The sequence below is a fragment of the Fundulus heteroclitus genome, chromosome 13 (assembly GCF_011125445.2).
Source record: "Fundulus heteroclitus isolate FHET01 chromosome 13, MU-UCD_Fhet_4.1, whole genome shotgun sequence".
In the NCBI taxonomy this organism is placed as follows: domain Eukaryota; kingdom Metazoa; phylum Chordata; class Actinopteri; order Cyprinodontiformes; family Fundulidae; genus Fundulus; species Fundulus heteroclitus.
In genome coordinates this window covers 25,907,191-25,933,954 of record NC_046373.1, presented here as the reverse complement: position 1 = coordinate 25,933,954, position 26,764 = coordinate 25,907,191, and the positions used below count along the sequence as shown (strand labels likewise).

At 37.9% G+C, this 26,764-nt stretch overlaps 1 protein-coding gene across 4 annotated transcripts in view; it reads left to right on the top strand.

The window, feature by feature from the left end:
- LOC105921420 (collagen alpha-1(XIV) chain-like) overlaps positions 1–26,764 on the top strand; it is a 443,569-nt gene that overhangs the window by 33,157 nt on the left and 383,648 nt on the right. Inside the window, exons 1-2 of one of the 4 annotated variants that reach the window (XM_036145489.1) lie at positions 9,570–9,709; positions 13,159–13,242. The exons of the other annotated variants lie outside the window; for them this stretch is intronic. The gene's annotated coding sequence lies outside the window, so the exon portion shown is untranslated. Of the gene's footprint in view, positions 1–9,569; positions 9,710–13,158; positions 13,243–26,764 lie in introns of those variants that run through there. 4 annotated transcript variants of the gene reach the window in all.

The following is a 26,764-nucleotide window of genomic DNA, read 5'->3' as shown; positions in this document are numbered from 1 at the left end:
GGGGGGGGGGGGGGTGCCTACCTGACAGCAGTCATGGGGTGAGACAGGGTAACGCCTTGGCATTCGTGTTTTAGAACCATACCAAACTACCTGGTGAGAACCCACGTATGCACAAGGAGAACATTCAAACTTCACGCAGAAAGACCCAAGGATGGAAGTAAACCCAGGACCTTCTTGCAGAACCACTGCTGTACCAGCTGCCCCACTGTGCAGCTTATAGGATAAATTAATTCAATTCATTGTAATAAGTGCCGGGCAATAAAACAACTCTTTTTTTTTTTTTTTTTCAATGGAACAGAAAATGACAATAACATGATAAAGAGAAGGTTTAAAATAAAATAAAACAGACAGCACATGCAACACATCAGACAATATATTGGGTGACCATAATTTAGGGATTTATGCATGATGGTGGAGCGATTGCAAACAGTTTATTTGTGTTATTCTGTGCTCATACAGAAACATATTTACCACCTTAAACAGTACTGTAAATAGGTTTTGTAGATAAATATAGCCCTATTTTGTTTGGATAGAGATGTTTTATGTTAACTTGTAATCCATCCTGTTCAACAAGCCTTACAAAGATTGTGTTTGCATAGAAAGAGGAGCTATGTTAGAAACTGGATGTTAACTTGAAACAATGCCATCATAACATCATTAAAGAAAAATAATCCTTGTTAGCTGATTACATAATAAAACAAGCTTATTTCCCTCTCATTAAGCATACTTTTTCTAAACTGACTGTTTCAAAACAAAAAAGTTACAAATTCTGCCTCAAGCATTCATTTATCTGGCATACTCATACAATTTAATAATTGTTAAGGATCAATAACAGAATTGTGGGAAATACCAGCTCTGTATCTTTAAGATGTTTTCCTGTTCCCAATATACCTGATTCAAAAAGCAAGGCTTGGCTTGTCTGCTTGTCAAGCTCTGCAGCCGCCTGATCGTGACTCATTCCCTTTTTTTTAGCTTCATTGCCATATTATTCATGAACCTATAACCCGGTTTGGCTATTTTTCTGGATTCATTAAAAATCTAGGCATTAGGAAATGTATTTTATGCGGCATGTGTTTAGGGAGCAAGTTCCTTCTAGAGGTGATCTTTTCAGGTCTTTTTCTGTCAGGTGTTGATGTGTCTGACTAATATTGCAGATCTGGCTCCATATGCATCCCCCTTTTATGAAAGTATGAACGTTGATACAAGTTGAGAAATGATTGACAGACAAATAAATAGAGTCTCTCACAAAAACTGATGATACCTCTTGCATGTTTTTTTTTTTTTTTTGTATTCACATTTTGATAGGTCACAACCACAAACAGTGTATGCTATTGGAGTTTTATGTGATAGATTAACGCAAAGTAGCTCATATTTGTGAAGGAAAGGGAAAATGGCATATAAATTATTAAATTTTCTGATCACACAGCGATACACAACCATGCGTACACACACTCAAAAACATGGTCTCTCCAAATTGCCCTGAGGTGTGTCGTGTATTCAGATTGTGGGAGGAAGCTAGAGTACCTGAGTAGGGCCAATGGATGCACAGGGTTAACCTACAAACTCAATGCAGAAAGAACTTGTTTTTACAACACCAAACTGCACCACTGTACACTAAATAAGTAAGCAAATTAATGAATAAACAGGTAATTTTCACTATTTATAAGGGGGGGGGGGGCAACCTACGTTGTCTTCTAAAAAAAACTATATTCACTTTGCTTACTAATAGCAATAAGTTGTTTTATAGATGTTTATAGATGCTTCCCAAATGGATGCCTCCATGTTATCTAACATTTGCTCCTCGCTGCCAGCGCCAAACCTTATGCTTGATTCCTTGGTGAGGTGTGGGGTTGAGTTAAGGTTGCAGTGATGTGTTGTGTTTGTGCTTCAACATTTTGCCCAAAAAATACACTTTTTTTCGGCTGTTCCGAACAATAACACCGAACACATCCATTACCTCTTAGCTGGGTTTAATTGAGCTTTGCGAGGGAGATTTCTCTATACCCAACAGTAAATAGCGTTTGTGAACTTAAAAAAAAATGTCCATGCAAATTGATGAATTAAACAATTTAAAATGTTTTAACTGTACAATTTGTATTTCCTAAAAAGGAAAATCATTGAGCTGTGTTATAGCACCTTGAGACAGTTGACTTTTATTTTTTATGAAAATTTTTTACTGGAAGATGTCTTGGAAACAGTCCCCAACGCTTAACTGAAGCCGATACCTGTGTCGTGTTTGATAGTGGGTCCAGTTTTCCAAGGTGTTTAAAGCCACTCTTTGATTAGTTTAAACATACTTCTTGTTTTTCGTTACCAAATAAGTCAAGCTTTGTTTCATCTATGAAACGTTTTTCAGTAGAATGTATTTGGCTTGTCACCTCGGGTAGTTGTAGATTTCAATAATGCTTGAGGTTGTCAGTTTTGCAGGGATTTCTTTATCGATCAGGACCCTCATGGCAATGGAAAGCCAACTTCACTGTCTGCTATATCACTGAGGTTCCAGCTGTTTCTAGTTTATGTCAGGCATGATACTTCGTGTGGATCCAGATTTTTCCTGAGCATCTTAACCAGTTTTTGTTTCATTAGTCTGGGTCAGATGGTTAGAAACATGTTCTTCTGGTGTGGCGGTCCCAAAGCTCAGACTTCAACCGAATGATCCGTTGCTTTATCTGTATCGGAAATTGGAAAGAAGTGGTTAAACATCTAGCTAGAATTAGGCCAAAAACCCTGTTTAATAGCTACAAAAACCCTGTGGTCAAGGTATACCTAGCTAGAGGACATTTCACCAAATATTACTGGTGGGTGCATGTTCATGTTTTAGTCCACATGCAAAATTTTGACGGGGTGTGGATTAGACAAAATCACAATAAATTTAAACTTATCAGACTTCAATCTCAGCCATAGGAAAAAAAAACGAAAATATACTAGATTGAATAATGCAGAAACGTTGGATATAGTAACTTCCCTCATTTAGGTCACCACTGGAGGTAATTCAATGTTATTTTTTTTTCTCTTTTTTTTTTAGTTTTTTTTTTTTTAGGATGCATGTCATCCCATGTGTTATTGGTTTCCCTGTCAGCCGGCAGCAGAGCTAACCTGTAGCTTCTGGTGCTGCTTGGCCTGTCTGCTTGATCACATTAATGGAGGAACTGTCAGATAGGGTGCCGTAAGCCCAGGCAGCCGTCCCCTGAGACCACAGGGAAGAGTCGGTCGAATAGAAGCAGTGACACAGGAGCATAAAATGATGGAGATACTGGAGGGCAGCAAGAAAAATGAACCTCCAGAGGCATCAAAGCAAAAATAGAGATAAACGAAATGGAAATAGGACCCATTTTTGGACCTTTAAACAAAAACATGTTTTATTTCTGCATTGCTTTGCAAGTTTAGCCTTTGGACATTCTTTCTGGTCGTTAAATTGAAGCCTTGGTTCAGCGTTAGTCATATTTTTAAAAACCTCCTCCGCTGTAACTTTGCATGCAAGGCTGAAATCACATTTCTTGTTTTGGTTTTAATACTGCCTGACTGGAGAGTACCTATTGGAGGTTTGAAGCCAATTTTCAGCGTTTTGCAAAGCTTTTACCTCCCAATACCAATTTTAGAACATTCCGAATTCTTTTTAGAACATTACACAAAATATATAATAACAGATTTAAAATATAATTCTTCTTTTAGCCTCCCTGCCACCAGTGTCATTATTTAATCATGTTAGAAGCAGAGGGGACTTTTAACATCTTTGTGAGAACAGTGGCTGTAAAACAGAGTTTACTACCGTTTTTAGACAAGGACAAAATTAAAACTATTTACATTTTAAATAGGCATTTGCACACTGTATTGATCAGTGAACTTAGCATTGTTACTATTGTGGTTTCCTGTTGTCATCCTACAGTTTTGCACGCTCTTGCAACCTGAATGAAAGGCATTCCTCGACATGTTCCTTTTTAAATAGTTAACATTGAGTCTTACCTCAGTAACCACATCCACAACGAAACGTGCTGTTTCTCAGCACGGTCAAGTACTTTTCCCGCAAGGTGTCACTGTGTGGAAAAAATAATAGATTTTCTAAGTTTTCCATCAACTTGTCACCGGTCCGGGCCAATCAAACTGAAAAATGTGTGATTCAGGTTTTTCTGTGCATTTTTAATGGTTTCACACTATCAAATAGACCTAGAAAGATCAGTGCAGCTTACTTTACAAGGAATTACTAAATTGGGAGGTTACCTTTTTGAAAAAAAAAAAAAAAGTTAAAAAACATGACAGCATGGTTTTATCAACTTTGCAGTAATGGATGACACCTACTTTTCATTTTAATTAACAGTGAAAGAGACAAAGTACTGTGTATAAAGTATTTTTATTCCAAAACAGGTTTGTGTATATTATTTTGTAATAGTATGTATTACAGTATATATTTGCATCATATAAACAGAATAAGCTTAAATTTTTTCTTCCAGAAATGATCATATTATTATTTTATTTAAATGGCCCAGTTTTAAGCAAACTTATTTTGGGTATATCATTATTTCAAAGATCTACCCTCTTTTCAGAAAACGCTGAGGCAAGTTGGTTTTTGCCGTCAGTCATTTCACAGGAGCAGCAGCTGGAAATAAGATTCATGAAGAAATTGGCTTTGGTAACTGTCAGTCCAAGAAGAGTTATCGATCCCACCTGGGAGGTTTTGTTCTATGGCAACTGAATCAGGCAGCAGGTTAAATGACAAATTGAAATTAATCGCGTGGAAAGCTAAGAGACAATTGGCACTTTTCTGTCATCACCATCTTAATTAATCAGCTTTGCTACTCTTGGACTTTTTAGATAATATGTTTTAGATATAATCTCTTTAAGTCAGGAAGTGGAAGCAGTTACGAACTGCTGACTTATGCATCTTCCATACCAGCAAAGCCAATTTTGCTGGCTTAGATGTGGAATACTTATTTCATTTATTTGATCTTTATTTGCTGTAGTTATTGCTTTCTTTGCGTATTGAGTATTGGTTTATACATTTCTCTGTTTGTTCACATTTCTGTCTGTTGCACCGTTCGCTGCCAGTGTAAGCTGTCATTCCCTCGGGTGTTAATAAAACCAAACATTGCGCTCCTTGGTTTTGGGACGCCACAGGGCTTCAAATGTCAAAGATCACATCACTGTCAAATAAACTAACTTAAGTGAGCTTCTTTCCTCGGTAGATAATAGTTTCAAAGTATTTAGGAATGCAAAAGGGTATGAAGGGGGGCCTGCACTGTGCATCATGATTGCTTGAGAAACATCCCTGGACTAGAATTCTGTGTTACACCTTTTAGTGTAGCATCTTAAAATGAGACAGACCTAGCTGGCCTATACACTGCTGTGTCAAAGAGCTAGTGAACCACATTTATCACAAAATAATTGATAAAAAGTAATATAACCATTATTATAACCGTTTTGTCTCAGAGTTATAATGATATTGTATGACAGAGTGACATGACTGGATTACAAATTATATTGTAAACCCAATTAAATTCAATTCCATTTTATTTATATAGCGCCAATTCATGAAACAAGTAATCTCAAGGCACTTTCCAAAGTCAAATTCAATTATATTATACAGATTGGGTCAGAAAGTTTCCTCTCTAAGGAAACCCAGCAGGTTGCATCAAGTCTCTCCAAGCAGCATTCACTCCTCCTGAAAGAGCGTAGAGTCACAGTGGACAGTCGTCTGCATTGTTGATGGCTTTGCAGCAATCCCTCATACTGAGCAAGCATGAAGCGACAGTGGAAAGGAAACTCCCCTTTAAAGCACATGCAGTCTGTTTAAATCGTGCCACTCTGTCTGCAGTCTTTGTCTATATACTGAGAGGGGAGGGGGGTTGCAGTCTTGTGCAAGTTAACCCTTCCCTTGGACAAGTTCAAAGTTAAATGTACACATATCAGAAGTCAGATCTTTCTCCATCAAAACTAAATTTCATCCCAATGTGAACTAGTTTATAATTATTGTCATGAGATAAAGTCTTAGAAAAGTTTTAATATCTCCAAAGTCTTCATGAATCTGAACTCTTTTACTCTTTTTTTGTTGTTGCCATGAAATATGCCTGGATTTAAGAATATGAAGCAGCCTACTAGTTAAAGCTATAGTTGGTAATCCTGCTCAGAAACACCTTTTGTAATACTGAAGAACATAATATATTGACTACTTTCAGGATGGATGGGCGGTTTCACCCAGTATATATAAAAAAAAGTGTTTCTGAACAGGATTACCCAACTGCCCCCACCCCCTTGGCAGTTTAACAATGGTATAAATTTGGCAAGAAATTAAAATCCGCGATGGAAAATGTTAGGTAAAACTCAAATTATTTTTTTCATTTTAATTTTACAGTAAATGGGATCACAAACATCCAGTGACTGTTACTGAATGGCACTTTTGGTCAAATCCATTCATTAAATGGGGCTAAAAGGTGTTTTTGAAGACAGAGGGACCCATATCCCGTCCATGTTGTTAAGATTAAATTCATGAATTGTGATATACAGACGTCATTCAATAAAAATTTGACTACTTAGTTTGTTCAATAAAAATACAGCATATTACATTTTTGTTGTTGTTGTTGAGCAGGTAAAAAATAAATAAATCATATACAAATTATTTAGATATTTGATGTATAAAAAATGTGCCCCTTGAGTACTTTTAGCTTAAAAATGTAGCTTGACACATGTGTCAAGCTACATTTTTAAGCTAAAAGTGACAGCTGCTTTAAAGTGATTTGAAACAAATATGACTTGTTGATAATTCTAGTACTTTGTGTTCCCATATTCTTGTAAAAGGGACGCCATCCTTTCTCTATTTTTCCTGATAACCCATCTCCTTCCACCTGACTCTTTCATTAAAACAGATTGTTTTAATCAACTAATGTTAATAAAGGACTTCTTTATTAACAGACTAAAAATGTATTGTACAGATGTGTCAAAGACAGATTTTTATCTAACACTAGCATACATGTTCGCCACAGTGTGAATGTGTCCTATTTAGAAGGACATAATGAGTTTGCTCTCAGGTTTAATTGCACTTTGAGGGATAGGAAGATTTTCTAGCTGAGTATTTCTATTCCTTCTTTCGATCATTATACATATAAAAAAAACTGGTGCTGCTAATGTCTGTTTTATATCTATATAATTACACTGAGAATACTGAAGATCTGTGAACTCTGTAAAGCTGCAGTCACATTAACAGCAACAGCAGACAGTAATGTATTCTGAAACTGATATTTTAATAGCAAGGAGAGGTGGAATGGAAGCAGAAGAAAAGACAGCAAAGTGTGTTTCATCTTAGTCATTTGTCTCAAATATTACAATGTGGTGATACACAGAAACGTGTTTCTGAAGACAGTTAAACCAGAAGCGTGTTGTTCATTTGATCTCGTGTCATTTTTCTATGATGAGAATGAGCAACACATGATGTAATTACAAGTTTTAAACTGTTCAAATTAAAGTTTTGTATACCAAATATATCAAACGTGGACAATTTTCTCTTTGAAGAAGAGATTAAAATTACCATTCAGTGCTACCGCATTCATTTGCATTTAAATATATTAATTTGGATTTCTTTCATCCTTTCATTTCGACTGCTCTAAACAGCGGTTTGGAATTCAGGATGTGTCATGTTCTCGGTTGAGCGGGTCAGATCTTGATTGTGAATGCAGCCCGAACAGTTGAACATGTCAAGGGGTCTTCATGAATATTGTTGATTTGTCTCTTTTGAAGGGAATGTTTAGGCTTTTGTGGGCGAAAGATTCACAAAGAAGGAAGAGAGGAAGAATTTCAAAACAAGTTTTTTTTTTTTAAGACCTAAGATGATGGGGAATAGACATTCACAACAATTTGCTAAAGTATTCTTCCTCCCTGAACTTTTTTACTTTTTGTCACATTACAACCACAAAGTTAAATGTATTTTCTGGTATTTTGATATGATTGTCCAATAGAAACTATCATTTTGATATCGAATGGAACAAGTTAATCCTTTAATTTTATAAAATCCCCTTTATTCAGCACAACCAATTGCTTTCAGAAGTTACCTTACTAATAGGTGAAGTCGGTGAAAAATAAAGTTGCAAGTCTTGCCACAGACTTTTTTTATTGGGCTTTATATCTGAAATTTTATGTAACTTTTTAACCAATGAATAAGCTCTAATCTAAACTATTTCATTGTGGCTCTGGCTGCATGTTTAGGGTCACTTATCAGACTGCTTGACCTACTGGAAGATTAACCTTAGCAACAAGTATTTTTGAAGGTTTTTATAGGATTTTTTTCCTCTCCTAGGCTTGCCGTATATTTAGCGCCTCCCATTTTCTCATCCACTCTGACCTGCTCCTCTGTCTCTCTGCTGAAGAAAATCCCCCCAGAGCTCCACAGTCATGTGCAAATGGAAGGATGGTGTGTTAATGGGTTTTGCATGTAGACCAAAAAGTTAAAGTTTCTCATCTGATTAGAGCACCGTCATCCTTGTGTTTGCTCTCGCACCCAAAATTACTGCTTATGGGTTTCTGTCAACAGTGGATTTCTCCTTGCCACTCTTCTAGTGCACAACTATTAGATGATAATCAATTATCCCACCTGAGCTGTGGATCTCTGTAGCTCCTCTAGAGTCACCCTTGGTCTCTTGACTGGTTCTCTGAGTAATGTTGTCCTTGTCTGTCAGTTAGGGTGGACGGCCAGGTCTTGATTGAACTTGACTTTGTAAAGTGCCCTGAGATGACATGTTTCATGAATTGTTGGGCTTTCCTATTTTTGAATAATGTATTTAACACTCCTGAGTGAGAGATCCAGAGCTTGGAATATTGTTTTATAACCTATCCGTGCTTTAAAAGTTCAATAAACACCTGGTTTGTACCTGCCGTTTATGTGCTGGAAACTGCTGTCTCATGACAGAAGCTTATCTGCATTTACGAGTTCAGATTTCCCGAAACCTTAAGAACACCTCGACGAGATCGTTGCAGATTCTTCTTCTGCTAGATATTGTTAAATGCAGACAGATTTGATCTGCAACCTCATCCACTGTTTAAAGAAAGAACTGCAGTAAAGGCTTTTCACTTTAAGCGAATGTTAATGGGACGCTCTTCACCCCTGAATTCTCTCACTGCAACTAGGATAAGAAGGTAAATCGAGATATAAGGCCTTCACAGAACAGCTGCATGATGCTGGGAGTAAATTACACACAGGTAGACTCTGCTTATTAGTTAGCTGACTTCTGAAGGCAATTAGCATCACTTGATTATTTTTTTTTGATGGCATCAGAGTGATTGGGCTAAAACAAATGCATGCCACACTTTTCAGATTTCTTTTTTTGCTTACATGATTTGGTATATATTTCCTTCCACTTCAAAATACCACTCATTCCATGGAGTACCGATTGTTAGTCTATTATATAAAATCTCAATAAAATTTACCGTGGTTAGTGTTGCAATGTCACAATGCAACTATAAAGTGTTATACACTTTTGCTCCTCATTGTAAAGGAACCGTATGATTGATATGTGTATGTGGCCTTGATTTTAGTTATTTAATACTTTTTTGTCTTGTTTGTGCTTTTCTTTCCCTGGAACAGGTGGACAACAGAAGGTGGTAGAACTAGCAAAGCAGGAAACAAAGCTGGTCATCAGAGATTTTGACCCATCAAAGGATTATTACTTTAAGATCACCGCTGTGAACCAGGGGGAGGAAAGCAAACCTCTTCAAGGAAAACATGAAGGTATGAGACTTTAACCAACTCTGATCCCAAAGCCTGAGTGGAACAGCAGCTGAGAGTTTCTAAAAGGTCAAACAATAGTTCAACTGATGTGGCTCGTTTTGAAAACTCACTGGATAAATGATGTTACCTGTTTTTAGTTTGTGTGAACGTAAATTTAAGGAAAATGTATGAAATGTGACTGAAAACAGCCAGCTGCACTTGATGTGACTTGGGTTTCCTCGGCTCCAGTCAGTAAAGGAACATTAGGAGTTCTCCATCAGCGGTGATAAGCAGGTTACCTGCTGTCTGGGTAGGGTGTCGCTGTAAGAGCTACACGCCTGGCCAATTGAAACTGTAGGAAAGAAGACAGGAGCACACAATGGGGGCTTGTCATCATAATAAAATAAAAGTGTTGTTTCTTTGCTCAGTTGCGTCTTAACTTTGCACCTTCGCTCCTCTGAGGGCGACATTAAAGAGCCTTTGTTTCCTCAGTTTAAGCTGCGTTAGAATCTCCCGCTTCCCACCTTTCAATTTCTCTCTGAAGTATTAAAAACCCTGTAAAGTACTATGTTTCATTTATGTGGTGCTGTATCTCTCGCAAGCAAATTACCTCTTGATGGAAGGAATATCGTTTTATTTTATTTATCGTTCTTATTTTCTGATATCAGATCACGGTGATGGTCAATGGTAAATGTCCCGCCCTTTTTTGGCACTTTATCAAGTCCTGAGGACCCCTAAACACTAAATTCAGTCATTCACATGCTGACGGTGGTAAGCTACATTTGTAGCCACAGGTGCCCTTGGGCAGACCTTTATAATCGGCACTACAGGGCCCTTTGACCACTGCCAGCAGGTAAAGTGCGTGCAGTGTCTTGCTCAAGGACACAACGACTTAGACAGTCGGAGCAGAAACCTGCCGGTTACAGGACAAACACCCTGGCTGTCGCCAAAGAAAAGAAACCCGGAATATAACGGGATCCTGTGGCATCAGCTATATGATTCTTTCTTTTGATTATCTCAGAATAAATTTTAGTTTTTCATTGAAAGACAGTATTCATTTAACTGATATGTTTTACATCATAGCTATTATATTGCATATACTGTGAGGGATCAGTGCTAACCACCGTGCTGCCTGGAGGATGATCTTCTTACAAGAAGTTCTTATTATCCTTGAAAAGGACCTCGAATGACCTCGTTATCAGCTGATGAAATCTGTTGAGAACTTTTACCTGTAATCAAACCTCATATGACTGTAGACTATGTTTCTTTTAGCCGTTTTTATACATTTTTCAGCATTATCTCCTTTTCAAATGGAAATCCACAGTCAGACTGCTTCTCTGTAGCCTAATTGAACATTTCCTTTGTTGTGTTAGCAATTATGGGTCTAGGTTGGTTCTTGTGTTTATTAATCTCATATTCTTCTGCCAGTCTAAAACACTGACTCCCCTGTCAGTCTATTCTTTTCTTTTTTTACCTTTTTCATTGTCAATGCAGGTTGCTTCCAGTTTACTGTCCTCTTGAGAACTTTGACATCTTTGGTGGTCTACCTGCTTGCTTCACTTTTCTAGCCTTCACATTTCTTTGGGACAAACTCTACATTTAAAACACAGCTGACTGGGAGCATCCCACGTCTTTTGCCACCCCATAAATTTATTTGCCCTCTTTAAGGAGGATTGCAATCCTCTTTTTTGGTAGCGACTGTCAGCGCTGTTAAAGGGACAATGTTTTCTGTCAATCCAGATGCGATCCTAACGTACTGCTTTATTGAATTGCAAACTCATTTGCATGATTAGACTTGTGCAGATCTTAGAAATGTACTTTACAGAGTGATTCCATTTCGTCTGCTGGTGCTAGGGGGGATTTCCTGAAAAAGACATGCCCCATTTAAATGATTGGGTATGTTTTACAAAGCTACAATTTGAAGCTGGTAAATATAATGATTTTGCTATTCATTTGCAATTTTTTTTCTGACAAAGGTGAGTAATGCCCTCTGAGAGTATTGATTCACTACTTTTTTGTGAATTTAGGGTTGCAGAGGCAGAACAGCAGCGTGCCTGAGTTTACTGTGAGTTTTGGGAAATACGCAGAAATAGGCCAAGTGTTTGCTTTGTTTCAGACAGTGACATTCACAGACTTGCTGGTATTTACTTGTCGTGCTAGAAAACAGAAATCAGGACGCGCTGAGGTTCTGAACTGTCGGTTGCATGCACAAAACCACAGGTGCAAAGGGCTGTCGTTTATAGAGTTTTGATTTGGCACAGAGAATAATGGTATGCTCGTTGAGGGTACAAAAAAGCTTTACAAAACTGTGCATTTTGTTCTCACTTACTCACTCATCTATTTATTCAGTATATTGCCTTGGAACAGTCATTTAACTTCACAATTTTTCACATTACAACCACAAACCTTAATCTATTGAACTGGGATTTTATATAATTAACATACACAAAGCAACACATAACTGTAAAGTACATAGAAGTGAAAACAAATTTGTTTTCACTTTCTTTCTTTTTTTTTTTTACAAACTTTTTTTTTGGAGAAGTGGGGCATGCCTTTATGTTCAGTCTCCTTTACTGCCATAGCTCCAAATAAATTCAGTGTATCTACTTGCATTAAGCAGTCATCTTAGGGATAAACGGTCCTCCTCTGTGCAACTTAATCTCAGCGTAAATGCAGCTGTTCCGTGAAGGCCTCAGAAGTTTGTCACAGAACATTAGTGAAAACACCCGGCTGACGGAAACCCAAGGACCACACCAAACAGGTCAGGTTAAAGTTGTAAACATATTTAAAGGGCTTGAACTGCACACATTATCGGCATGGTAAAACATGGTGGTGACAGCATAATGCTACCGGGTTACTTTCCCTTTTTGGAAAAAGGGAGACCTGACTACAGCTGATGGCAATTCAGGAAGAAAAGATGTGAAAGGCTATAGGAGACTTGAGACTAGGGCAGAGATTCATCTTTCAGCAGAGTTAGAAAATTAGCATACTGGCAGAGCTCCAGTTGACTAAATAACTTTCCTTTAAAAATAAATTTGTTTTTCACTTCACAGATTTGCACTGCTTTGTGTTAGTCTGTCACCAACAAAACACACAGAGGTTTGTAGTTGTACTGTGACAAAATGTGAAAACGTGCAAGTGTTATGAACACTGTTGCCAGGGTACTGTAGGTTAGTGTCGCATAAAAGATTGCATCGTGTTGCAGTTTTATCCTTCTTTTAGTGAGCCTTGTCAACATAAATGTTTGCCATATCCATTAAGCGAATAAAACATGTTGTATTTTAGTTGTTGTGCTACTTTCAGAAAGATATAGCAGTTTTTGGGGCATATTTTTTGATGTAATGTAAGACTTATTCAGTCTAGCCCAGAATTGAGCATCACTTTTTTTTTGTCTCATCTCCTATTTTAGTGTATCTCCTGCCATCATTAACATAAATGTAATGTTTTTCATTGTGTGTTCTTCCTTCCAGCTCAGGGATCAGGCTCTGAGACGGCTCAGACCCAAGGTGGAAAAAAGATTGATGTAACACGAGAAAACAATGAGATCTCAGAAGGTAAGATGCTCGGCGGGGAGCGGAAGGTAAATCGAGGGAAGTGACACACTGAAATGAAAAAAGATTGGATCATCTTGGATTCCTGAATTCTGTTTTGAAATGAGCAAAGTGGAAGCTTTCATATGTTTTTTTTTTTTCCTGAAATACGGTCTTCTGGTGTGAAAATTTGAATGTTTTCTGTTACCAGAAATACAGCATGGATTCTTAACTCTTTTTTTTTTTTTTAGAAAGACTAAACTTTGTCTGAAGACACAGGAATAGTTATTCAATAAAATCAGGCAAGTGGAAATTGAAGAGCCTCCTGATTTTTTTTACTCCATGCGATCATTTCGTGTTGACTTCTCATCACACCGTTGAACACAAACCACAGTCAATGGACCTATCCAGGGAAAATTAAATTTCCCTCTGGGATAAATAAAGTATTTTGAATTGAATTGAATTGAACTGGAGGAAATGAAGTTTGGCAAAAAAGGAAACTATTAGAAACCCAATTGCGAGAAGCGTGTAAACAAGCGATTTATGGGTTTGAGGGCGGTTGTAATGACCGCCTGCTGAGGCGAACAGCCATACGCCACAGGGAGCAGTAGGAAGAAGGAGAAAAAAAAACCAAGCTAGATTATTTTTCAACCATAGCAGAACTGTGTTCGACTATGTATTAATGTTTGCAGACATTATTTAATTTTATAGGTGTTCCCCTTGATACCTATCTGTAACCCTGGTAAAGGTGTGTGAAAAAAAATCCTTAAAATACTTTTGATGTTTATTGCAGTAGCATTATCTCAGTCTGGAGAAAAAAAGTTGAAAAAATATCTAAATTCCTACGCTGATTTTTTTTAATTTTTTTTATTTTTATGATAAGCATTTAAGACAGCGGTGTCCAAACCTTTAGGCTATTGGGCCAAAATGGTAAAATCAAAAGCACTCGGGGGTGCTTTTGATTTATGATCATTTTAAAAAGATGTTAAACTGTATTTAGCCTATTTTCTTAAATTAATTCCAATCAGATTTTAAGGCACCAAAGTCTGCATTTGAGTACAAGTTGTCCTATTTACCATGAACAAATGTAACTATGTGCTTATTAAAAGACAAATGTTTTGTGTTGTACCGAACATTCAATTAAACATTTGATTGTAGGATTTTAACTTGTCTATAATAGATTTGCTCTAATTAAAAATTCAAAGTTTCCATCTGCACAAAGCGACCAGCGCTGGTTGGCCAGATTTTTCTTCAAATTGAGTTGGAGGGCCACACAAAATCAGCACAGGGACCACAAAGGGCCCCCAGGCCACACTTTGGGCACCCCTGGTTTAATAACATACATTTACTGATGCCTGACTTCTGGTTTTCCTTAGATATAAACATTTCCTTAGCAACTCAGCAAAACAGGAACGGCAAGAGAACAGGTTTTGTAAGTACATGCGATGATCTTTTTACACTAGGAGAAGGCTGCAGTAATTGTGACACATAAGGCTTGACAATGACTTAAGTTTCACACTGTGAGGAGGACCGTAGGGAAGCCGAGTCTACATAACAACCATTAGATGGCATTTAGATGCCAGTAGGTTGTTTGGGACTCTTGCCAGGAAAATACATTTGCTGCTCTGCCATTATAAAGGTAACTTTGCCAAACCAGAATTTTATTTTATTTGGAATTCTTGTTTTTGGACAGAATTACGCTAAAAATATGCTTTTCAAGAACAAACACTCTGGGTGGGTTTCTCATGATTTTAGGCCTGAAGACTCAGATGCAGAGCGAGCTAAATCTGTTCATAAAAGAGTAAAACTTGAAAGAAAAAAGAGGTCCTGCATACCGAGATGAAAATAGGAGCACTGGAAACAAGGAAAACATGTAGCGACAGAGAGGCATGAAGTCGCCGGAAGGATCCAGCGGAGAGCAGAGAGCTGGTGAGTGTGTGTATATACACTGAGGCAAGGGAGAGAAATGACAGACAAACCAGGAGAGCTAATCAGGCCGAGGGAACTGATGAGAGAAGAATAAACGAACAGAATCTGAGCATGGGGAAATATAGGAAGGAACAGAAATATGCTAAATGACCATTAAGATGAACAAATAATGTAAACTACAATTAATTAATAGAAATTTGAACATAAACAACAGGGAAGAAATAGCGATAATAATGAAAGAAAAAATCTGAACCATGCTGCAAAGAAGACTGCATTAGGGAGGACTAAGGACTCTAGATTATATAAATTGTGCCAACAAGAATGGTCAAACTCTCTATCTTTATTTAAAGTGTAAAAGCACAACTCCTGCCCCCCAGACAAATTAAAAAAACTCCATTAAAGTGAGCAGGAATATGTGGTACCGGGAGGGGGGCTGTGTTTAGCATGGGGGGGGGGGGGGCAGCAGCCACAAGCTTGATTTGCCAAATTGAATCATGGAGAAGGAGCAGAGGCAGTTACTCCACGGTTCGGTCTTCTGAGGTGAAAGTTTCCCCTCCGTCCCCGGAGGTCGTGGGAGGCAGAGCCTTATCAGTTTGATCTGCTGACTCAAGGCTCTGACTCAGTGAAGCCTGAAGCCGGCGCTGCCAAGGCAGTGGAGGACAGGATCGGTCCAGTTATATATTATAATATAAACTTCCCGCTTTGTAACCCAGGCGGGATCACCAGCAGCTTTGCGCATCATGAATAATTTGTAATGTGGACGCGAAGCCTGGTTGATCTAGAGAGGGAAGTTCACAGGAACCGCGGTGAAGTTAGTTTTAGGTTGGACGGTGGACATTCATGCTCCACGGCTTCAGCTGGGTCTGCCTCCTGTTGGAGCTGATACAGGGAGGCTGATCTGGGGCTGCTGTTCTCTGTCTGCTGGCTGGCTGTTGAAGCCACAGAGCGCGAATATCCAATGTCCAACCCAAAACCAACTTCACTGCGGTCTCACACCAGCCCCTTCCCGGCTTCCTTGCAAACACTAACAGCAGAACAGCTGGTTGCTTTCATTTAAATTCTGCAATAACACATAAAAAGTTTGGTAGATTTGTTTCTAGTCGCTTTTTTTTAAGAAAAAAAAGTCGCTAGAGGATTTGAAAAGTGCACCAGGACACAAGATGCCGTTTATGTATTTTTTTTAAGATGGAGCTGCTTTTATACCCCACAGCAGCAGAGCTACCTACGTCACTCTCTCTAAATTGCGTCAGTGCAACCGAAAGCAATGCAAATTCAAAGTTCACTGCAAGACCACCGTTAAACCCTAGTAGAGCACCACACTGACGATTTTAGACACAAAAGCAGGATTTGAACAAATATGCACTATTTTTTTCTAAATAATGACCAGGATATGTAGCCAGTACTATAAGACAACAGTTTATTGGCAAAAAGAAGAAAAGGTTGATTTGTGGGTGAGTTACCCTTTAAGATGTTATAGGAGAATGTTTTTGCAGCAGACAAACCAACTCAATAAATATACTCACATTAAAGGTTAAGGTTTGCTAGGTGTTCAGTGTGAGATCATGCTACTGCATCAAAAAAATATTTTCAAAAGTATTTTTACACTTCCTTATTAGCAGAGGCAATAAGTGTGAAAGTTATTGTATTCATATTTCATTGAAACAACCTTATTGGCAGTTATTACTTATTGCAAACATAAAATAGATAAATGTTGTCTTGATTAGATTTAGGTGATGATTTGCCCTATTTTTGTCATTTATGCATCTCATTGGAATGAGATGCATTTTTTTTTTTTTTTGTACATTTATGTAATAGCGACCAGAAAACAATTAGCAAAAGTCTGGTTTCCCCTGACTTAAGTCTGTTTCTGGTTGCCATCACCCAGATAACAAAAAAATTTGCATGACATGCACATAATGATATTTTGAGTCAAAGTTTTTTAAAGGTATATAGCCACATTATATACTTATAAAAACGACCAAAGTGCAGTGTTGTACTTCCTCTGTTATTAAAAATAAACACAATAGGTATTATTCACTAACAAATTGAACAAAAACAAAGCGTAAAATGGCAAAATAACTCCTACGCCAGGATGTGAAAATCTTTCATAAAAACTTTGTATGCCACAAGAGTGAGCTACTGATGTATAAATTAAAAAATGTCAAATAACATGGCTATGCACCTTTTGAATATAAAAATATCGAGTGACATTAAATAGATCGATAGCTCACCTTCTTTTGATGGAATAAAACCTGTGTTCCTTTGCAGCATTTGAAAATAGTGTGTTTGTGTGTGCGTGTGGTGCGTTTGTGTTCTTGTTTTTCTGTATTTGGACCATCACCAGTACAAACCCATTCAATACTGAGACCTTTGAGAAACTTGGGACCAAAAACATGGTCCCAATATGGAGGACTACTGCAATAAATTGAAAATGACTTTTCACCCACCACTTTGCACAGTCCCAAAGATAATAATAAAATTATTAACTCATAGATATATGTTGTGTGTCCCTAATGTGTGAAACGGGTGTCTCTGAAAAGGATGCCCCTAAATGGTTGACAGTTTGTGGAGGTCTCAGATAGGTGACAAAAACAAGAATAAGTTTAGGTATTTGAATTGCTGGAATGGTGCTGTTGAAGGTGCAGATTAAGACTTTCTGCAAGTTCTTGACCACTTTTAAACCTAATTCACAGCTTCTGCTTCATCATAAACCATCATGATGAGATCTGCATCTAAATCTGCTAACTGCTGCATCTGCATCTGTGTAAACATGAAACTGCTTTCATGTTGCTGCAATCTGGATTCCCTTTTGGGGAAACTATACCTCTGAATGAGAGAAATGTTTTTCAGCCAGATGGTCGAAACTTTACGAGCCCATCAAAACTTTATTCTGCCTTTGCTTTAAATTACACACCACAGTCGACTCTGATGTACACAGTTGTTTAATGTTGATGCAGTTAGTGAGGTGGAATGTGAACTCTGCACCCAGTGTTGGAGTTTCAAAAAATAAAACATGATTTGATGAGCGTGTGTGTGTGTGTGTGTGTGTGTGTGTGTGTAAACCTTTTTTCAGCAATTATCACAGTCCTAAAGCCTTTATGAGTTTTTTTTTACTCTAGTTTGTCATTGTATTTATCCCTTGAGATGTATTCAGATTAAAAAGCCAAATTCTATGGATTTTATCTTTTTGTAAAAAGAGAGAGTCAGCCCAGTGGAGTTTTGTTTTTTTGTTTCCATCAATCCTCCTTTGTTCTTTTGTTCATTAGATGTTGAATTAAGTAAAGGAACATTGAGACTTGTTTCACCAAGGGCTCTTTGAAGCAGCAAAAAATAAGAGAATAGAGGACAGTTGTTTCTGTACGACGTTTCTCTGATCTTTAATGTATTGTTATGCAAATATAACATAAAAGGTGCCAAAACCCTTTTAATTGGAAAGATGTTTCACAATAAGTGGTGCTATTTTAGACTGATTGTTCGTATTGGAAAAGCCAAGGCAAAGCAACACGATGGCAAGCACAATTGAGGGAGAAAAGAAGTGAGCAGCAAGTCCAAAAGAAACTGATCCAAAAGGCTCACATAATTACAGTTTGGACTTACCATAAATGTTCTTTTTATGTCTCATTACGACTGCTTGGGTTCTGGAAGATTGCAAATCTGTGGCAGTCTTCTTTCCGTTTCTTCTTTCTGCAGCTGTCACTTCTTAAGCCTGCAAGAACAGTTTTACTTTTTCAACAAAGACACTTTACACAAATATAAACTTGAGAAGGATCAGAAATGAAGACAAAAATTTAATGGACCAAATACTGTTTATAAGTCAGGAAAAAAGTCATCTTAAAGCACTCATGTTCCCATCATATCATTAACACAAATAGTATTTTGTTTCATAGTCAGTTATTGTGTCAGTGTCATCTGTTGCTTTATGTAAAATAAACTATTCTGTAGTCAGTTTAGTAAACTGAAGTCAAATTACTTTTCTCCTTATCAAAGTTACATATTTCCCAAAAAAATGATTCCTTAAATTGATTTGATGCAAGTCATTACTTGTGTGTCATTTTTAATTCTACATATGAGGAGGAAAGGTGAGTTTCTATATTTATGTCTGAAACCAACATTGTATTTAGTAGCTTGGTACTTTCCTGTTTGCTCTATTCCATCCACTTTGTAAGTGGTCTCTTCCAGGTCAAGCATCACAGGTACTTTCTGAAGTGTGAAATAAAGGTATGAAATTTAACTAGAAGGAACATATTTGAAGTTTTGTGGCCAAACAAGTGGCAGTATGTTGTGCTGGGTGACCTCTCCTCAGGTGAGAGGGGTCTCCATTTGGCCAGTGTGACAAAAAGGCAAAAATATTCCGCCCGGGGATTGGAGGATTAAAGGAAGACAGAAAGGGGATAAGATATTTCACTTTATGGCAGGAATTAGTTGCACTTTTATTTAGATTTGGTTTGTATTTAAAATAACAGCAACTCTCTTGTTAACAATCTTTCAATCAAATATAATTAACATTTGCTCATCCTGACTCCTGGCTGTATATCTTTACAAATGTTTCTAAAATACACAGCCTAATTTAAGTTTACATAAACATTTGATGAATCAAAATGAGTTATAAAAAATGTGCTTATAATTTTTGAAGTTGACTGAATAGATGTTTTTGGGGCACTTATTGCACCAATGATGCTTGCTGCGATCATGCTGGGAACTTTAATTTGCAGCCATGCAGATCTGGCCTGCATTATTATTTACAGTTCATACAAACCAACTAAGGATAACAATAACACTCTGTGCGGTTCCCTGTGGTGCAAATAAATTACTGATTTATGTTCTCCCAGAATATCACATCTAAGGTTGGTATTAGGGATTATGGCAAATTTATAGATTTTTATAACAGTACAGAGTAAGGAAAAGTGTTTAAAATGCCGTAAAATACAAATTGTACCCCTAAATAGTGCTTATAATCCTGTATTAACTAGTATTCATTCTGTGTTATTTTTTGTTATGTTTGTTTCATCACAATAACTTACATATATGTCTCTTAAGTAGTCTAATTAAATAAGAGTAAAAGGTGAAAAGCTGTCATGATGCCATCTAAATATGGTTTTAAAGGTTTTAAGGATTGATGAGAACTTTTAAGATCTTTGTTTTTAGGCTAAGTGCTGGCATAACATGTAGGCTGAAAATTCTCGTGTGTATTTTTTTTCTGGACTAAATGTGAATAATGGAACGATGGTCATAAAAAGCTGTTTAATGATAGCCAGTGTTTGACAAACTGGCAACCCGTTAATGAAAATCTCATTTTATGAACCTTTAAACTGTAACTGTAACCTCAGACGACAGCATAGCTATCAACTGTAGGTAAAATATTAACTGCTCATAACCTTTTAACAATCAATTCCTAACTATCCCTTTAAAACTACATGTTTACAGCTGAATTCTGAAATCACCAAATTTCTCATTTTCTGAATAGGTTCAGTAAGACAAGATGGGAAAATAAACCTGAGCAAATGGAAAACTAAGCTGAAAAAATAAATCCTTAGCCACCAAGTACAGCCATGCCAAAAAAAATATGAAACAGTCAAGGGTTTGTTGCACAAAGGTGGATTAGGCTTGTCTGAATGCATTTATCCTTTTCTTGTATTTCATTCTTTAATTCACCCTCTTAGCAGTTAGATCTTGAATAGCCATTTCCACTCTCTGAACATGTATTCATTTTGTTGAAGCAACCACATGCATATGTGTCCGGCTTTAATGTGCACACTCTTGTGTGTGAGTCACGTAGTGTATCTTCAGTCTGATGTAACTGGCTGCAGGCTAAAGGGGACAGATGGGGGACTAAGGAGCCAAGCATTGATAGAGGGCTTTGTTTTTTTTGTTTTTTTTTGACTGCTGCCCACGTTCAGCTCCTGCATTTCCCATCCTGAACTCCCAAAGACTCTCTCTCTAGTTCAAAACAGGACCTCACCGATGTTCGCTCTAGTAATTTGTATTATAAGCTGATCTCCTACAATTTCTGCCACCTTTTATGATTTATTTCATCAATCTCTACCACAGTTTGACTCCATTCTCCCAGCCACTATCCTTTTTGTCTGTCATGTTTGTTATTGAAATTTCAATGACGAACAACTATTAAACACAGTATGAAGAATATATCACCTAATTTGTGGCTTGCCTTGAGGAAATTCAGACAAGACATTTTTTTCCTTTCTAACAAAGTAAAAACTGTGAGAATTAAATCGTTTTTTTTTCTATCACCCGCTTGAAGAATGCATCCACACCTTAACGTAATGCTAATTCTTATAGCAGATCCAATTTCCAGGTGCTGAATATATTTCTGTTAAAGCATAATGTCATTACCAACATTCTACTTGAAAGCTTTTTAAAATATTAGTTTTTACTTGTCACTGCCCCATTGTTGCTCTATTTTTGTAGCACAATTTTGTGGTTTCTTTAGGTACTTTCTGTCTTTTATTCCTCAACTGTCAACTTTTTTTTTCTTTTTTTTTTTTGCTTTCTGAATTTTTAAGCTGAAAGCTGACAGTCTGCCCCTTGCCCACACTTGCTGAATACCACAGCTTTAGCTGTGCGGGCCTGTTCTTGGTCCGCTGCCTTGCTACTGATGAGACCTTTAACAGCTGCCTGCGTGAGAGGCTGTCATTCTGAAGATTTGGTTGCTTGTTTGTCTGCCGGTGACAGATTTTCCGCACGCTCGTGTCTGCAGGTCACCTAGATACTCACACGAGACGTATAGCTTAAGATACTTCATTGCTTTAGGGTTGCTGTTTATCTGAGAATCATAATTTAGAATGTAATAGCTGGAGGTGGCAGATGGCAGCTGTAATTAACTGCACGGCAGTTATGCTGGAGCCTCCTGGTGACTGCACTTACGGACTTGCACCCGTATTTGTTGATTGTCGTTATTATGAACATACCTGTAATTACTCTGAATCAGGATGCCATAGACAAAGGGAAAGTTGTTTTTTTTTTTTTATATGTACAACTTATCAAAACCTCAGTCCTGATCTTTGAAGATGGGAAAAATATTCATTAAACTTTCATCTGAGTTCAGACAATATGCAACCAGGTAATCCAAAGGCAGTAAAACACAACATAATCAAGCTGGAGTCCATTAAAGTATTCATCACACCAGATGTTTCGACTTCTTTGGGGAAAATTGGCTCTATAATTGCTTGGTTAAATTTTTCTCGTCTCTTCTTGGAGTCCTCACTGAAGGATTTTCTAAAAGTGATACCGTATCCCCTATAGGGTCGTATAAACAGAATGTTTGTTTATTGATCCCCTGTGGGTCTTAAATAAAAGTAAGCAATATGTTACCATATGCTGGCTTCAGGGAAGCCCCATAGATGAAACCTTAATTTAAAAACAGTAAATTAATTATTGCCAGTGCTTTTGTCCATCAGGCTTTTAACATTTCTTCACAACATTTGTATGTTGAATCATTTTAAGCGCTGAACCAATGTTTAACTCCACTACTCTCCATGTTTGTTCGTTTCTGACCCACTAAAGAGCTTTGGTAATTAGCAATGCAATGTGGTTACAATATTTACGCTGCATTTCATGCATTCAGACACTATGTCCTCTAATGGAAGTTGTTCAGTACTGTGTTATTAATGCAGAAATCATTCTTTCTTTTAATGTGCGGCCATATTGGATTTTTGAAGTTGAACTTTGAGGAGGAGCTTTTTTAATTTATCATACTCTGAACTAGGAGCTTCTAACTGGGATAAGCCAAACAAGAGCATAACTTAAAAAAAAAAAAAATCCTGACAAGTAACTGACATGTAATGTTTTGCCAATTAATGAAGAAACAAAACTCTGCTCCTCTTGTTTGGAAGGTACTGATGAAGTCAGTACCATCAGATGTTAGAAGATCTACTTCTACTTAGATGGGAGGGGGGGTGTAGTCTGCATTTCTTAACGTGAGGGACCTTCATTAGTGAATCAAAGTAGCTCCTTGCTCATTAAAAATGTGTCTGCATTCAGTCTCCATCGCAACCGACTTTTTATAGGTTGATTGAGGCGATAGTCTCTACAACATTGGTTTGAAATGAGCCGCTTCTGGCTATTGAACAGCATACGCTCAGCTTTGGTCTGGATGGAAGGATATTATCTGTCTTCCTGCTTTTACATCCAATGGGATTCAGAGTTTTGCCCCAGAAGATGGTTCTAAACAGAAACATTCAGTCTCTAACATGTGGATGTAAATGCTGAGTGTGCAGCTTCTGTTACTCATAGGATAAACAATTAGCATAAAAAGTAGGCTAGGACTCATTTCTTTAAGGCCAGCTTCTACCACACTTTATTTCCTAGGTCTTTATATCTCCAATTTTCCCAACTGGATCATCGCTCAGCTGGTCGCCATGTAGCCAGTTGTCCTCAACAAGCTGTCCTCCATTCAAGGCTTCATCTTTATCACCAAACGACTTCCATTATATAGAACAGGGGTCTTTAACTCCAGTCCTCAAGGTCCGGTGTCCTGAAACTTTCAGCTCTGTCCCTGGTCCAACAAAACCAAATCAAATGGCGGAATTACCTCTTCAGTATGCAGTCAGGTTTCCAGAATCCTGCTAATGACCTGATTGTTTGACTCAGGTGTGTTAAAGCAGAGACCCATACAAACGTTGAAGGACCCCAGACCTCGCAGACTAAAGTTGAAGAGCATGATAGTCTAAGAGAAAGCCAGAAGCCACGGTAAATGTTTGCAAAGCCATCCTGGACTGTTTATATATATATATATTAATTACAGACAAAATCTGTTTTATAAAAAATCATTTACATTTGTTTCTGGAGGTTACAGAGCCCATCTGGTGACATAGAGACATAGAGAGAAAAAAAGTTGATGTTAAGACTTAACATCTTAACAAGATGTTAAGTCATGGCCACGCGTTACTAATGCGTGTGAACGAGATAGATAAGACAAATACTGCCTTCGGTTTAGCTTCCAGGCTTGATGTTCAGTGGACGCGGATGGATCTAGGGATGCAATGATTAACTGTACATCCTTCTCTTTCACTAAGTGACGATAGAAAAAAAAACTTTTTGGTAACATCTGGTATCAAAATTTATACTTAATTATACCGGTTTGAGGCAGTGAGGTGGACTGATTTTTACCCCAATTGGTGGGAAAAAACAGTGGGAAAAATGCACAAATAAAGACTGTAAAGAGCTCATTTAGAGGGAAGAGGACGAATGAGGGGTATGAACTGAAGCCCTCAATGTTACAGGTTCCTTAAAATGACCCTTAAAAGTGTGCACCTGAATTACATGTAACGTAATTTTGCGCACCTGAATTCAAACGCAAGGCAGCTCGCCTGTTTATAAGAACAAAACTTATAAACTAAATAAGTGGTGATTTAGACTGTATCTGGTTAGCAGAACTGTTTGCTGATCCAGTGTGCAGCCATGACTGGTTCTGAATGAAGGCTTTATCTGGCAGCCGCTCTCCCCACTTCCCTCCTGTGTACGCAGTAGGGGTGGGTATTGCCAAAGAAGTCACGATTCGATTCGTATCACGATTCACATGCCACGATCCGATTCTATCACGATGCATCACGATACTTGAATTATCGTGATGCATTGCGATATTTTCACTGAACACTGTTATAATAATAAAAAAAAAAATGCAGCCATTACCAGTGGCTGACTGGCTGTGTATGATCTGGATAGTATCTTCAATTGATGCATAACTGAAAGCAACTGAATTCACACACAGCTGCATTTATTGAAACGACTTTTGGAGGTATTGCCATGAAAACAAATATTACTATTACTGGACTGGACACACTGACAAAAAGTGCTCAGGATTTATAAAACTTAAAATAACAAAATAAGGCTAATCAGTGCCGTTTAGATGGCCTCAGCAGTCCTTTAAACCAATGAAGTTGTATTCCACTTGTTTTTTCCAGATGTTCGCCAACCATTCATGCAATAGCGTACTGCGAGCGAGCTATTTTTAGAAACGTAACGTCACATTACGTGGTACGCAGTAGGGCAAACTTGCATAGTCCGCCGCTGTTTCGCTGTAAAAGAGACGTGCGTTAGCCTTGGTTTTAATCAGTAAAACAACTGCTTTTTCCAAATCTAAGACCATGGTTTTTAAACATTGTTGCTATGGAACGTGCAACAGCGACTCGAGGTACGCTGATCGTCCGCATATGAAAGATGTTTTCTTCAAGACTGCCAAGGAGAAATGTGTGCGCTGGGACCGGTGCGGTCGGCCTACACAACAGTTCAACCCGGAAAAAGTTACCAAATTCACCTACATATGTAGCAAGCATTTTGTCGGAGGAAAGGGCCCAACCGAAGAACATCCTGACCCAATTCCAGCGACATCAAGTAGTGAACAGGTAAGAGTATTTTGGTGGCCGACATGTTAATATTGAAGCGCCTGCTACCATGATAGCATATAGGCTATCATGGTAGCAGGCGCTAACATGATACCCTGCTACCATGATAGCTTACTCAAAAACATTTCAAATAAGACAAAAATTAAGCACTGATTCCTGGACGGTGATTACAAACAAAAAAAAAAACGGCTGACGATGCCATGACCGCCGCGCAGAAAAAAAAAAAAAAAAACAAAGCTTACCGTTCGATCAACTCGGCCCGTTTTCCAGTCTTTTTAGCCCTCGACACTCAAGCCATCGTTTGAGCTGAAGGTTGGTGTGTTCTTCGACAGTGCGACCAGTAATCCGTGCGCCTGGGACATCGTCTTGGGAAAGTTTAATGGCTGCAAAGTCGGTCATATCGCTGTTTCTGTTGCGCGTGTAATGGCTGGTTGCTACGGGCGCTCTCTACCTGTATGCTCTACCAAAGCGGAAAAAGGGGCGTAGCTCTTGAGACGGTGACGTCACGTGCGCGGTACGCTATTGTATTTATTCATTTTTTTTAATTAATAATCGATACTTGCCGTCAAGAATCGATGCAGTAGATCGCGAAAATTAGAATCGCGATGCATCGTCATGACGATTATTTTGCACACCCCTAGTACGCAGTACCGGAGGATACCGGCTTACTTTCACCACTGGTTAGGACAAAATATGATTTATAACTCTGATCGCTCTTCCTGTTCCTCTGTTAACATGAACTGCAGCAGGAATAATCGCTAATGGCCACAAGCTGTGAAAGAAGCTGAAAAAGCTCTGAGCTCTGTTGCACATAAGCGTGTGAAGTCAGATAAATGCCTGTCACACGGTCAATGTGTGAATGTTGAAAGCTCTGCTTATTACCACTAGGTGTTTAATTGTAAGAGATCGCAGGATGTCATTATAGTTCATTCCAAGGTTAAAATAAAATTATATCAAGTCTATGTTCTCCATATTTCTTAAATGTATGCTACACCACCATAAAGGAGCGCCCTCAAAAGTAACTTATGTATCTCGTTCCATGCATTAATAACGCATGGCCACCAGTTAACATCCTGTAAACTTTTTTTCTGTCCATGTCACCAGACGGCCTCCATAGGAGATCATCCTATGAGTCAGTCTTTAAAAACTGCGAATGGTATTTACATACAACATGTTGGTGTATAATATTTCATGAGGATCAAAAAGACCACAAATTATTTTTTGTGTGAAAGATTTAGATATTTTAATCACAAAAA